General features: G+C 25.5%; 1 protein-coding gene across 5 annotated transcripts in view; it reads right to left on the bottom strand.

Moving 5' to 3' along the window:
* The window catches only part of LOC129909904 (leucine-rich repeat-containing protein 24), a 310,525-nt gene that overhangs the window by 110,976 nt on the left and 183,909 nt on the right, over nucleotides 1-15,640 (bottom strand). For all 5 annotated transcript variants that reach the window (XM_055987060.1, XM_055987057.1, XM_055987058.1 and 2 more), the window contains one exon: nucleotides 2,908-2,966. The gene's annotated coding sequence lies outside the window, so the exon portion shown is untranslated. The remainder of the gene's footprint in view (nucleotides 1-2,907; nucleotides 2,967-15,640) is intronic.

Genomic DNA, 15,640 nt, shown 5'->3' with positions numbered 1-15,640 from the left:
TTTTGCTTTGTTTTGATGAAATATGTGCGATTTTCTGAATATTCTCTGAAATATTTAAGTTTAAGATATTATTCATATAAATGACATTTTAAGCACTATCTTAAAACCTTTTGTTACTTCAAAGGTATCGGCGAGGTCCTTGCCGAGCGTGACGGAGTAAGTGCTAAGTGCAACATTCGAGATGGTGTTGGATGCCAAAACTAGACATTTATTTTTAAATGAAACCAAAGAAAAACTAAAAAAATTCAAAAAAGGTTAAGTTTTTGGATTTTGTTTTATTTTTATTGGTTTATCTTAAATTAAAATGATATAATATTTTAGCTCAAATAAACTTGTAACTTGTCAATAATTTCCGTGTATCTTATAAAAACTAAGCCGAATTTGATTTGCAATACAGTCTTTGCCGTATGTTAGATTTGATATTCATTTATAGCTTAACAAAAATTTTTAAAAAATTATAAGGAAAAATAAGCAAACTTTTATTTTTTACTAAGGGCCAATTTTTCAATAGCACTGGTCTGCAAGGAAATCCTCCTTTTAATAAAAATATACTTTTCTATAGGATTTTTGTATGCTGATTCCGAATCCGAACTCAGAATTTCTCAAAACCTCGAAAATCCATTTTTTTTGCTGTTTTCTCGAATCAATACTTTGGCGTAAGGTAATCATTTTCAACTAAATTTGTTATAGTTTATGAAAGTAACTTCCTTTTTTTTTTTTAAATTTCAATCTTCTCAATATCTTTTTTCTTCTCCGAGATACCTAAATTTAAGTAAGTTAAGTAGGTTTGGAATATTTCACCATAAAGCAACTGATTTATAAAATTTCATATTTCTTTCTAACAAGAACAAAAGTATACTTTTCTATTGGATTTAAGCATGCTGATTTCGAATCCGAATTTAAAAAAAATTCGGTCAGCTCTCGTTTTTTTGAGATATAGTAGTTTTTTTTTGAGATTTTCTAAGAAAAAACTTGCTTTTGTGATTCTCTAACGCGTGTATCTCAAAATCCTGAAGTGATAGAATTTGTCTGACTTCGGAATTGAACTCAGTACACCAAAAACCATAAGAAAGAATACTTTTAACGCAGGGACAAACCAATTTGAAGCTTAAAAAATGCTTTATAAAAATTAGATATTTCTAAATAGAAAAAAAGAATAGAAAATTATTTGAAGGAGAAAAAAAAAGATAAATTTTGACGACCAGTGTAGTCACATAAACCTAAGTTAGATAATCAAAAGAAATATTCAAATTAAAAAATTGAAAAATAAAAAAAAAATTTAACGAATTTCAAAAAAAAAATAATTTTTATTATAGAATTTTAGTAGTTTTTTGAGCATTTTTCAATAAAAACTAAAAAAAAACTTATTTCAAAAAATACAAACATTCATTCTTGGCATATAGTAAAATATTAATCCAAAAATACTGATTTTTCCATTTTTGATTATACCTATGTATTTCTTCAGATTAATGCGGTATCGATTGCAACAAAAAAAAATCTATACTGACTAAAAAACTCAAAATTTTATTATAAACATTTTTGATTGATATATGTGTGGGAGAGGGAAGAAATTAAAACGTTTTAAGTCTTTTATTTTGTAAAGTTTATAATTAAATTTTATTGAAATTAAGTTTAATATAGTTCAAAATAGTAGTTCAAATAATATTTAATTTAATAATAGGGTATTTCATAAAAATAACATAAAGGTTAATACAAAAAAATTAAATTGGCGCTAAATTTAAACTTTTCTCTTTAACTTTTCTTAGCTTGACTGATTAACTTTTCTCTACTGATGCTTAACAACGAATGCCTTAAATCAATATCATTAATCTTAAAAGAAATTATATAAACAAAAAATGGGAATGGAACATTCTTAGGGCAAATTAGTTATGTTTGGTATTTTATAATATAGTTTAAAAATGATATAGTTTTATAAAAGTAGTAATGATAGTGAATGATGTAATCCTACATACATATGTTCCAATTTTATCAAAAAAAAAAAACGGTAAGAAACTAAAAAAACTATAGAATCCATGATCGTACTTTTAAAATAATAACACAAATATTTTTGGAGCTGTTTTAATGGTAGGTACCTGACACTACAGGTACCGTTTACTTCATTTGTGACTTTCTCGTTAACGAATAAATGGTTTTTTTTTTTCATCGAAAATTTGTGTATGATAGCGTTTAAATCACATAACTAGTTATATGATCTTTGGTTTAAGCAATCTTAAACTAAAAACTAAGAAATATTTTCAAAAATATCATTTTGAATTTAAAAAAATCTGAAAAATCAATTTTTTTTATACGAAATAATTGTAAAATTATAAATAGAATTTAATATTTAATAAAAAAAAAAAAAAAAAAACAATTGTAAAAATATCCCGTGACGCTACATTTATAAAATTCCGTGAAAATCTTATACATATTTGATTTGAAAAACCAAAAATCAAATCAGGTGACACGTGTCTTCTAAACTTCAAAGCAAAGTTTCTTTTGAAAAAACCCATATTTTCATTTCCACTGAAAAACAACACCTTTTTACTCTCAACATTTTTGTATGAAATCCATATTCCAAGAAAACAATTGTCAAGGTTTTGTTCAACTTTGAGCTTTAGGATGAGTATCTATGTAGAATCCAGCAGCAAAGCTAGTACCTAAGTTTGTGAGTACCGGTTTTGTTTCATGGAAATAGAATCCACTTGTTCTCTTTTTCTTCAGCTCACCAAGGACGATTTTACAGAGTTATAAATGTTAATTATTTCGGGGTTTATGGTAAATTCTTGGTATTTTTTTTTTTTTTTGTAGAGATCTCTAACCGATTTTCATGTTCTGAGAAATTTATATTTCATTTTTTTGTCTAATTTATTATCAAATAAAAAACAAGTATTTTTAAACTTCACTTACCTAGAACTATAAATTTATTGAATGCACGATTTTCCAAACAAACATTATTGCCATTGAATCTAAAATAAAAAAAATATATATTAGATAAATATCAAATTTACAACGAAAGTTAAAAAAAAAAAAAAAATACAAGAAAACCTTAACCACATGTCAAAATATATTCTCCCCAATCAAAAAGAAATAACACAAATAGGTACTCGAACTCGTAATTCACTAAAAAAAAAACACAACGTGACTTGAGTTCATTGAAAATAAAGGTGTGTCTATATTTGTTTTGTAACAACTTTAAATGCCAGCTGCTTTATAAAAGACGACATCGACATCGAACATGCAATTGGGGGTTTTATAATAAGAGTTTTTGACAGGAACATTGCACATATTGGCACTTAAATATTTCTAAGGTTTATACCTAAGAAAAAGAAGGGAAAAAAAACACATTAAAGGAAGTTGTAGTAAAGTAGAAGAAATCACGGAATGGTGCGGATTGTAGGATTCTATATGAGGGCAAATAAAAATTCTAAGAAATCAATGTGTATTATCAAGAAAAATAGTTTATAAATTGAATTTTCAATTTTTATAGCATTTCAATGAATCTTGGAAAACATTTTTCACATTTCGAACCAAAATTCTTGCGAAATTGAATTTTAAATGCAGGAATCTTCTAACATTCACAACATTCACACGAGTAGTCATTTCTAAGAAAATAATTCTTATTGAGTTGAGTTTTTTGCAAAACTCAATAAGTGTATCTTGAAAACTTTTCGGGAGAAAACTGAATGAAATTCTTATTTAAAGAAATGAAAAATGTAAAATCCCTTAACACTTTGAATATGAAAACAACGAAATCTAAAATAAAAATAACAAAAATATAAAAAACAAAAATCAGAATCCCGAAAACCCAAAAATCTGAAAATTCAAAATCGATAACATCAAATTTCCCGAAACTAATGAAAATTTCTAACAAATATGTATATTAAGACGTTCGTTATTTTTTAATCAAGTTCCTAAGGAGGGGAAAAACTGTTTCTAAATAATAAAAAGAAATCGTCTAATTTTTTCAGATTTTTATTTTGACACTAGATGGCGCAACAAGAGGATTTAGAGTTTGACTTGAGCTTAAAATTTTGATATTTTCATTTCCAGTTTTTTTTTAATTTTTTTCACTTTTTTTAATTAACTTTATTATTTCGGGTTTTTGAAATGGGCTAGTGATCAACGACTAAAATCCATAATCCCAAAATTAAAATTCCCAAAATTGATCAGGCGATTTGAATGAGTTAAACACAACTTAAGCAACATAATTTTGGTATTTTCTCTCGGAGGTTTTCTTTTAAGGTTTTGTTTTTGAGATTTTGGTATATTTTTTTAAATTATGGCTTTTGGCCATTCATCTCATCAGTAACATTCTTTACGTTTTTAGAAATGGTTTAGTGGTGAAACCCATAGTCCCAAAAAGAAAATGTCCAAAAATCGTATTTGTATTATTTACCTACGATGCGGGCCCCCAAAAACTTTGCAAGTTGGAGCCATTCTAATGCTAAATTAAAATTAGGAAGGTCAAAGGCCATTCGAAAAAAATAATTTCGTTTCTTTGAAAAAATATTTTTCTCTATAATTTCCTAAAACAAAAGTATAGTTTTTCTACTTAATCTTAAATAAAAGGTTTTAATATAAATAACTGCATTTGAAATTTTAAAAAAATCAAAAATTTTGTCGTTGAAAAATAGGCTATATTTTTCAAATTAAATTCTTCAAAAATCCAAATATTAACTTTTTGCTCAAAAAAACATTTAAAATAGGTAAAAAACATAATAAAGTAATTTTTAACCAGATTTTTGTTAAAACCCAAACATTTTTGTAAAAGATAAAAATAAAAAAGCCAATAATCGTATTTTTGCATTTTCTCAATATTTTTGAGGTTATATAAAAAAATGGTTTGAGTAAAAGCTGTTAACATTTTTACTATCTACAACTTTTCACTTTTTTTGACAGAAATCGTAAAAAACCACGATTTTTGACACCCACCCGCTTTTTTATTTTGGCAATTTTTTCTCTACTAGGGGGTTTCGAAAAATGGGTCTAATATTAAGTTTTTATGTCCGGTTCAGATATTTTATTTTAGATTGATCACTTCTACCGTCATAAAAGTAGTTAAGCTTTGGGGTAATTGAAGTGTGGGGATGTTGTTTTAAGGAATGTTCAAAATTTGGAATATTTTGCTTTGAGAATACTTTAAGACTGATTTAAGAATTAGAGGATAAGAGGCTTTGGAAAAAGTTGGATATAGGATATGTTGGGCTTTTGTAATTTCGGAATTCAGTTATAATAGACTTTGAAGTTTTCGGACTCTCAAAATTTTCAAATCTATGAAAACTATTGAAAATTAATTAAATGTGGCCTTTTTCTGTTTTCAACATTATTTCTTATGATGGATTTTCGAAATTAATAATGAGTTTTAAAAATATAAAGTTTTAGATTTCTTGATGCCAAATAACTACAAGAATAGCAAAGTATTATCTTCTAACACTATGTAACTTTATAGGATTTTAAAATTTAACACTTTCTTTCAACTTTTATTATAATATATACATTTTTTGGCAAATGCAAAGCCAAAAATGTTGCCTTGTATTTTTCGTGCTGTTTTAATTATTTTCTCGTTTTATGTTTTTTCAAATCAGTTATTTTCTATTTCTGGATGCAAACACTTTTAATCCCGGATGTACCTACCTACCATAACAGCAAGGGTTTCCATGAAATTTTTTTTTTTTTTATTTTTTTTTTTGTTTTTGTCCTTTTTTTCAGAAACCAGTGAAATTAATGTTGAAACCCGTGTGCAACTGAAAAAATAATTTTTATTGCAAACTTTTGACCTCGGAAATAACACATCAGTTTATGAAACATTCACGTGAAATTGTCCATTCACTGTCACACATTTTTGTCGAACCCGCCTGTTATTCATAAAAAAGTTCCTTTCCTTACCCAGAAAAGAGTTTGTTTGCTTTGGTGACAATAATCCGCAAAGGATTAACGGCACACAAAATGCTGTAACGGTGTTTGTGTTTTTGTATGTGCTCAGAGGAGGAAAGCATTTAAAACCTAAATTAATTGGGTAAACGGTTTGTAGTGTTGTATTTTTGCGTTAAAATTCCTGTTACTGGGCGAAATCCTTGAAACTTTGTGATTGCAGAAACAAACCCAAAAAAAAAAGGGAAAATAACAAACCAAGCAAATACTCTTTCATCTACAAAAGTCGAAACATAAAAAAGGTCTTCAGGTTTTGTTGGGTTTTAAATGTGAGTGACTTTTTTTTGGGAATGTTTTCAAATATACAAACAAAGATATAAAAAGTGTCCATGGTGACAAATTAAACAACGAAAAAAAAAAAAAAAAAAATACACAAACCTTTTTTGACGCTCGTTGGTCATTTTTAATTTATAAACAAGGACATACAATTATCTATCGGGTTGAAGTTATGTGGAAAAAAAGGTCCTTTTTTGTTTGTGTTTCAGTGCGAACCATTGCACGATTTTGGAGAAATTTTTAACCATAATTATATAAATAATTAAGGTGTTTCCGTAAAGTATTAATGGAGACATTTTTAAGTTTACAGTAATTTTTAAATTTAATAAATATAAGAAAAATGAAAAATACAGAAAAATAAAAACAAAAAACAAATAATAAATTAAAATATAATCAAATAAAAAAAAAAAAAAATAATAAAACAAAATAAAATAAAATAAAATAAAATAAAATAAAATAAAATAAAATAAAATAAAATAAAATAAAATAAAACAAAACAAAACAAAAATAAAATAAAATAAAATAAAATAAAATAAAATAAAATAAAATAAAATAAAATAAAATAAAATAAAATAAAATAAAATAAAATAAAATAAAATAAAATAAAATAAAATAAAATAAAATAAAATAAAATAAAATAAAATAAAATAGAAATAAAAATAAAATAAAATAAAAATAAAAATAAAAATAAAAATAAAAACAAAAACAAAAACAAAAACAAAAATAAAAATAAAAATAAAAATAAAAATAAAAATAAAAACAAAAACAAAAATAAAAATAGAAATAAAAATAAAAATTAAAAATAAAAATAAAAATAAAAATAAAAATAAAAATAAAAATAAAAATAAAAATAAAAATAAAAATAAAAATAAAAATAAAAATAAAAATAAAAATAAAAATAAAAATAAAAATAAAAATAAAAATAAAAATAAAAATAAAAATAAAAATAAAAATAAAAATAAAAATAAAAATAAAAATAAAAATAAAAATAAAAATAAAAATAAAAATAAAAATAAAAATAAAAATAAAAATAAAAATAAAAATAAAAACAAAAACAAAAATATAAATATTCAAAATTAAAAAAAAAGTTAAAGTTAAAATAAAAAAAAAAGGAAATTTCCAGATATTATGGTACAAGTTCTCAACTTGACGGATTCGATGTGTGTGGTCAAAGCTTTTTAGAACGTTGATGAAATCCAAAATCAGAGAAGTGTCATTTCTATATAAATTATTGTTAATTATTTAAGTACAATATATTCTTAAAATAAAATGTAAAAACAGCATAAAACAACAAAATGCAAATTCTTAAAAGTGTTTTCATTACTTTAAAACATCTTTCAACCAAGTCATCATCTTCTACATACATTTCTACTGTTGATACGCGATAGCTCATCAAAAATAAAAAAAAATCTCCTTTTTAAAAAGTTAAATACATCGCAAATTCTTAGCACGTTTCAAGGTAAACATAAAACCGATTTGCAAAACTCAGCGGAAGAACAGATAAAAAAAAAACTCTTGTTCCTTTTTTACAGCTTGCAAAAAAACACAGGTCATTTCTTTCGAGTATCTATTACTAATTCAGAACATCAACAAGTATTCCACTTAATGGATATAATAAGCTGGAATAAACATTTCATTACACATTCACCATCATTTAAGGTTTTTAACAAGCTCAATTCAAAGGGATTTTTTTTTTGTGTTCGTATCAAATTCGATGTGAAGAGAAATCAATTTTTAAGAGCTGCTGTATATTACTATAGCACACCCTGTATCCAAGCCCTCGTATAGAAATATATAAAAAAGCTGATGATTGGATGGGAAACAAAATATCTGATATCGATACTACAAATTCACTATCACGTAGATATAATTCAAATGCAACTATTCCAAACTAATTAGGTTCTATTGATCTAATTACCGTTAGATAAAAAAAAAACTAAATAAAATAACAACAGACTGTGATGTTTCAATATTTGGAATGCGGGTTATAATACTACAACAGGCTCTTCTGTGCATCATGATTGCATCAATTGAAATTCAATTTTTATTTTTTTTTTTTTTTTGTTAGAGAAAACATTCATTAAATATCCCTTGCACGTTGGGAGAGAGAGTGGTTTTATATCAAACTTAATTGGATGTGTTAAAGAATTTATTATCTCGAATTACAATAATTGGAGGGAAATGAATCAATCAATATTTGGAATAAAGATACACAAAATATGGAATGAGGGGAAAATAAAATAATAATAGACTAGAACAGAGGATTGCTGTGGAGTAGTTCCGAGAATTGTTTTGGAGTGAATTAATGAAATTTGTGTTGGCTGATTATGAAAGTCACTAAGGGGATTTTTTTTTGTTTTGTGTTAATAGGATAAAAGTTTTCTATCATTCAAATTTGAATGTATCTTTATTCAAAGTTTGGGGAAGCTTAAATTTCAAAATTTTAAACTTTTTATGGGAAACCCACTAAGGTACTCCCTTGGTGGTATAAGATTTAATTTGCGGACAGAATGATAAATTGTGTGTAATTTGATTACATTTTACAAACCATATAAAATTGTTTTTTTTTGCTATTTGTTTGAATTTTATGACTGGAAAATGAAATTAATAATAAAAAGTTGAAAAAGTAGCCGACGATGGTGGTAAATTATTGTGGAATTGACGTAAATTTGTTTGCATTAAAAAAATTAAAAAGAAGTCCTTGTCACTTCAAAATTTTTATGTGGATCCCAAAAGTATGCAATTTTTTTCAATCAAACAAAAAAGTTGACGGATCAACATTCAGAACCCTAAATCTTACTCCTGGATAAAAATGAATGTGAAGGATTTCAGTAATTTTGTATATTATTTTTAGAAATACCAATCACGTAAAAAATATTGCATACTTTACGGAACCATATACAACTTTTAAGTGCTGTAATTTATAAATTAGTTAGTGAAACGCTTTTGAAAAAAAAGGGAAATCTAGGAGTTTTAGAGCGCTAAAAGGGCAGCAGATAAAAGTAAATTTTCTTTTTGACTTTTTCAATATGCGTGTATCCTTAAATATCCTGGACAGGATTGTAAAAAGTCATTTATTTTTTAATGCATTTTTTTTACTTGCGATATATGTAGGTACTATAGGGCAAGTTTAGGATTCGTAACATTACGATGATGGAGAATGCCAAAAAAGTGGGTCCGGCAATTCTGTCTGTCTGTCTGTCTGTCTGTCTGTCTGTCTGTCTCTATCTGGAGCTGCAGCCTAAACGAGTGAAGTGATTTTCTTCAAACTTGGTAGTTAGCAGTTTTTGGTGATTCCCTAGAGGGGAATTTGAAATTTTTTTTTTTTATGACCAAAACTAACGGTACCTGCCATATAACGGAAATAGAAAAGTTAATTTTTTTCAAAAACGGCTCTAACGATTTTGATTAAAATTTTTGTGTGTAGTACTACACATAAGAGCCAACTTTTTAAATAAAAAAATATTTTTTGTACCGTTATTAACGGTACCTACCTGTCATAGAACGGTTTTTTTCGTTTCTGAATATCTCGTACAACATTAACCCGATTTAAATGAAAATTTTTATACAAAAGTGTGTAAGTAAAGATAATATTAAAATTTTAGAAAATTTTCAAAAAACGCATTTTTGGTTTTTTAAAAAATATTTCAAAATTTTTTTTTGAAAAATCAATTTTTTGAAAACGGATCAATGAAAAATTTTGGAATTTAGTTTTTATGTGTAAATTAATTATTTCTTCAAAATGGCATACCAACTTTTTTTTTGAAAAATGTTAAAAAATTTTTATACATAAAAAATTATTTTTTTAAAAAACGGCTCCTACAATTTTCGAAAATTTTTTTCTAAAAATACCTTTTTATACAAGAAATAAAATGGCATATTTATTGTTTTTTTTAAGATAATTTAAAACGGAGTTTTATTAATTAATAAAACAGATTTAATTTTTTTATACTACTTATGAAATTTCTTCAAAATATCAAATTTTAAATTTCTTGTATAAAAAGCTTTAACATTATAGTCACTTTAAGCATAAGAGCAAGTACGTGCGACCCCAGTCGTGCAATTTATTTTATTATCTATTAATTGCAAATAAAAATGTTTGCATTCAAAATTATTTATTTCCTTGCATTAAGGAAAATATTTGTAAATTATAACTGAAACATATTTGCATTGAAAATAAAATTTTTTATTAGAAATAAAAATATTTTGCATTACAAAAAAATTTACTGTAAATAAAATATTTTCTGCATTGAAAAAAATTCAATGCAAAATATTTCTTACAATTTTTTTTTTCAATTGATATTTTTACAACGAAGATCCTGGAACCATTTTAATTCCTAACTTTAATTTCAGGAATTTATATGTTTAATTTAAAGACATTCCCAACTTAATTCAAAGCCTTTTTTTTTATTCAAGGACAAAGATTATCCTTATTCGAATTTTAATTGCCACTCGCATCTATTAAAAAAGTCAAATTCAATTAAAACTCTCTTAGTCGTACAAAATCCAATTGGTTGTTAAAACTTGTATGATTTCACCCAATTAGTTTTTTTTTTTTCGTATATCGTATTCAGTTCAAACTCTCCTTGTCCTAATTAAATCATTCGAAGGACAAATAGGTTTTTTTTTTTTAATTTTTTTCTAAAATTGAACATCACAAGGATGCCACTTTTTCTCGATAAATTACATATAAGCTCCTTAATTCTAGGACTTTCAAACATAAAAAAAGAGAGAAAAAAAGGAAACAGAATAGAAAAAAAAAAACCATGGTTGCAATGTGTCAAGCCAATAATTTCCTCTAATGATAGTAGTGATGCCGGTTGTAATGGTGCATACGGTAATTTATCGTGATATTGGGATTAGGATATCTTAACAGCACTTTCCAATGCTAAAACGTTCTCGGAAATATATGTATTTACAAAATCCAATACGAAGAGAACGACGACACACATGTGTCCTGCAGATTCACCTCTGTAATAGGGTAGATGGAAATTTATGGGAACGTTAAAAAATAAAAAAAATAAAAATAAAAAATCACACAAAAGAGAAGCAAAACAAAAAAGGAAAAATAAAAAATCACAAGAAAAACAGGAAACCCCATTGTGGTGTGGGCTGATGATGCTGGAGCTGTGGGAGCAAATATATACAATTTCTATACATCACACACACATTGGCCTTTTTGATACGAGTACGAGAAGGCTTTATAGAGTGAAGCGAGTGGATTTATTGCCATCACAATGTGTGTTCCTGGGATTCATTTCTGTAATATGCTAGCAATTAATCCCATGTAAAGTCTTTAGGGACTCCAAAATGTTTTTTATTTATTTATTTTATTTTTTTTTTTTCAATTTTTTATGGCCACAGATACTTTGTAGTAATTTGTAAATCCATTAGGGGTTTTTGAAATAGAGAATAATTGTTGTCAGAATGATGTATGTTTTGTTTTGTCATTTTTGTTTTGTTTTTGTGTTTGCTTTAAAAAAAAAACTGTATGTACGCTTCGGGGATTTTCAATTTGATGATTTTTTTTTTTTTTATGTATGACTGTTATTTTTAATTAAATTTGTATAAGCTCAAAAGAAATTCAAGGATTTACAAAAGAGTGCTTATGAAAAGTAAATTTATTCTAAATCCAATTTATTTTATATGGGATAAAAAATGATCATAGGTACTTCTATACAAATACTTATGAAAGTATGAATGAATGAATAATTTGGATTGAGGTTTTAAATTCCAATGAAAAATGTATCTTTTATCTCGAGCAAAAAGGTTGTTTTTCAAAAAGACGTTTTAGTTATTCCAATAATAAAACTAAAAAAAAAACTCTTTTGAAAAATTTAAGGAAATACCAAATTTTTTTGAAAAATGTTTTAAAATTTTTATAAATGTCGCTTCTTTAATATTTATTTACTGGCAAATAGATTTCAAAAATGTGTTTTTGGTACCTAGTCTATTTTTTTTCTCAATTAAAAGTATGCTGTATAGAAATTTTCAAAACTCAAATTTTTTTCATCAGCGAAAATCGACTTTTACCAAACCAAACGATTTTTGAGTGCTTATTCTGAAGTCAAAATTTCATTTTTTTCAAACCTACTTGAATATTAACATGTACAAAATTGGGATTTATGGGTAGGTACCTACTTTTGACGTCGAATCACATCACGGTTAATTTTTTTTTTTGTAAAACTTCTTATGCAATCTTAAAAATCCTTCTTTTTTCTTCAACAATATATTTATTTATAACTTCCTTTTTGCATGAAAAATACCTAAATATCAATGAAAAAAAATATCAATGAATTTCTTACAATTTTGTCAATTTTACCATACATTAGCTATTTCAACTAAAATATTAAACCTTATGTAAGGACAAATAGTCAAAATTGTAAGAAATTCGACGAATTAAAAAAAAAAATTACAATGCAGAAATTTTTTTTTTTAATGCAAAATATTTGTATTTGCAATGAAAAATTTATTTTCAATGTTTTTCAGTTGCAATAACATTTTTTTTTAATGCAATTTTTTTACTTGAAATAAATATTTTTTTAATAATGCAAATATTTTTCAGTTGCAATAAAATTTTGTTTTTTTAATGCAAAGTTTTTTCCAGTTCCACTATTTTTTTTTGTTTATGCTGAAATTTTGTATTTCCAATAAATATTTTTTTTTTATTTGTATGAGGAAAACAAATGCATTAAAAACTGAACTGATGATTTTTTTAAGCAAATTCGAATTTGTGGCTTCTTATCTGGTCGAAAGCTAGACGTGATGGAATAAAACTGTATCTTAACAGTTTTGAAAGTTTAGCACACTTAATTTTTTTAAAATAACATTGAAAAAGACCTTGCTATGAATTTTTTCATTGTTTTTTATGACCATTTTTTTTTTTACTTGCGATATAGGTAGGTACTATATATCAAGTTATGCATTCGTACAAAAAAAAAAAAGTTGAGATAACATTTTTCCATGACATTACGATGGTAGACAATGCCAAAAAAGTGGGTCCCGGAAGTCCGTCTGTCTGTCTGTCTGTCTGTCTGTCTGTCTGTATAAGGAGCTACAGCCTAAACGCATGGACCGATTAATGTCAAACTTGGTATGTAGCGTTATTTGGCGACTCTCCAGAGGGGTTTTTGGAATTAATTTTTTTGGACCAAAAATAACGGTACTTGTCATATACCGATTTTAATAAAATTGAAATATCTCGAAAACGGCTCCAACGATTTTGTTTAAAAAATTCAAATGTAACTTTTAAGCTAAGATCTATCTTTCAATGAAAAAATTTTTTTTTGATAATCATTATTAACGGTACCTGCCATAGAACCGTTTATTTCAAATCCGATTATATCCGAAACTGCTTATTCGATTTCAACGAAACTTTTTGTAAAGAAGCATTTTTATAATATAAATATAAACCAAAAATAAAATTTTGAAAATTTGTAGGCTTTAATTTATGTAACCGAAGTGTTACTTTCGTTAAAAGTTATTTTATAACATCTTTTATTTATTTATCGTTTATGTATTAATGTTTTAATGTATTAATGTATCGTATGATTCAATTCAAAATATGTTTCTAATTATGTATAAATATATATTCTAAATATTACCGTATGCCCTTTAATGTACTTTATTCAAGTAATCGTATCATGCACATGCAACGCTAGTTAAGCTTGACAATGTAATCTTTAAGAAAAATAAAAGTTTAGTTCTTGTCCATCGTCTGAAGCGATAACATCGTGTTTTCTTTTTAATTATGTTATATGTTTGGCCGTCTTACAAATTCTTTTTTGAAAAATCAAATTTTCGAAAACGGGACATTGAATTTTTTTGAAATTTTGTTTTTAGATGTTGATTAGTGATTTCTACAAAATGGCATACCAATTTTATTTTACAACTTTTTTTCCAAAAAATTATTCATAAAAAATTAGTTTTTTAAAAAACGGCTCTAACGATTTTGAAAATTTTTTTTCTAAAAATGCATGTTAATATATCAATTAAAACTGCATACTTGTTTTGGAGGGCAATTTTATTTCAGATTTTATTTTATTTTTTTTTTTAAACGAATTTTATTTTTTTTTAAAAATTTCTATATAAAAAGTCTTAAAAATTTAAGCAACTTTAACCCTAAGAGCAAGTTTGTGCGACCCAGTCGTGCATTTTATTTAATTGAAAAATCAAAAATTGTCCTTTCTTATTTCCTGCTAATAATATTTTTTTCAACTTTTGGCCTCCGAAAACAGATTTTTCACAAAAAAAAAAATGTTCTTGGTATTTACATAGCTAAATGGATACGATTTTGCAAAACAGCTTGACACCAATGCGGTATAGACTCAAAAACATTAGCAAATTTACACTGAAACTTTCGGTCCGAACAGTCGACATGCTTTCGAAGTCAAATTTTTAGCATTACAAAAACAACGTGCAGAAATTGACGATAAGAATATAATTGTGAAGACTGAAATTCGATTCATAGTATACATATATGCTTTGGGTCTTTTCTAGCTTTTATCACAAAGTTCACAAAGTTTTCAAAATTGAGAATATAGTAAGATCTAAGTTTTATCGCAAAATTGTCCATAAAAAAAGAATAATCAGAGAAGTTTTCAACAAAGATATTTATATTGAAAATATAATAATCTGATATAAAACAAAGGAATTAGGACACACAATAACGAACTTAAATGAGCATTAAAGTCATTTTCATATTTTAAACATTTAATTTTAAATTACTTAAAAAATGTCTTTCTGGCAAATAAATTTATAGGTAAAGCATTTTCTTTCAAGAAACAAAACATAATTCAATATGATTTATTTCTTAACTTAAATTTCAAAATATAAATACCTACCTCCAAGTCCTTTAAAACTCATAAATGTATATTGTATCTTCTATTTCTTGACATTCTATAGTGCGGTCTCTTTGAAAATCTGTATTGAGAAAATTCTCCCAAAATATGAAGGAACTGATATACGAAAATAAATAACCTTACATATTCCAAGTATCCTTATAGGTACATAAATATATCCTTCCATCAACAACAAAAATACAAGTGTGCAAGGATACCCTCAAAACAATTTGAATATAATTTAATTAATTTTACTAGAAAATTTGGTCTCATAGATATTTTCTTCAAAAATGCAAATTCTATTTACAAAGCTATACTATATGACTGTAGAAGAATAGATATGTAAATGTGATGTATAAAATCCGTTTCCTGTTTTTCATATACCGTCATACAAATATATAAATTTACCATATACACATACAAAACATGGTTAGCCTCAAAATAGAAAATGCAAATTTTGAGTAGGACCCAGTATTGGAGGATTTCCTTCTCTCAGCAGAGTCCAAAGTCAAGTAGATATAGGAAGATAGGTACCTACTCATACAATATTGTTATTGAAATTTGAAAATATGATGATTGTATAAAAGTCATAA

Source organism: Episyrphus balteatus, chromosome 2 (genome assembly GCF_945859705.1).
Source record: "Episyrphus balteatus chromosome 2, idEpiBalt1.1, whole genome shotgun sequence".
Classification (NCBI taxonomy): Eukaryota; Metazoa; Arthropoda; class Insecta; order Diptera; family Syrphidae; genus Episyrphus; species Episyrphus balteatus.
This window is presented reverse-complemented; position numbering and strand designations above follow the sequence as displayed.